General features: G+C 42.0%; 1 protein-coding gene across 5 annotated transcripts in view; it reads left to right on the top strand.

The window, feature by feature from the left end:
• Window positions 1-255, top strand: part of nt5c1aa (5'-nucleotidase, cytosolic IAa) — a 24,324-nt gene that overhangs the window by 20,782 nt on the left and 3,287 nt on the right. The window lies entirely within an intron of this gene.

Consider the following 255-nt stretch of genomic DNA (forward strand, 5'->3'; position numbering starts at 1 on the left):
AACACACGTTCTGTCAGAGCGTCTAAACCAAAAATTACAAAGTCAATACTTATAACGTTAGCATTGTTTTCAAAACCAGTTGCTAAATGCCTCAGCTCACCGACAACTTCATCGTAGGTAGCCATCTTTGTTGTGACTGTGTAGATTCGACCGATGCGGTAAAATGCTAACCAACCAATGGGCAGAAATTGACCCCTTAAGACCCGCCCCACCTCATTTGCATAATGAGGCAGGAATGCATGAAGAAATGTAAAA

The sequence above is a fragment of the Etheostoma spectabile genome, chromosome 14 (assembly GCF_008692095.1).
Source record: "Etheostoma spectabile isolate EspeVRDwgs_2016 chromosome 14, UIUC_Espe_1.0, whole genome shotgun sequence".
Lineage (NCBI taxonomy): Eukaryota > Metazoa > Chordata > Actinopteri > Perciformes > Percidae > Etheostoma > Etheostoma spectabile.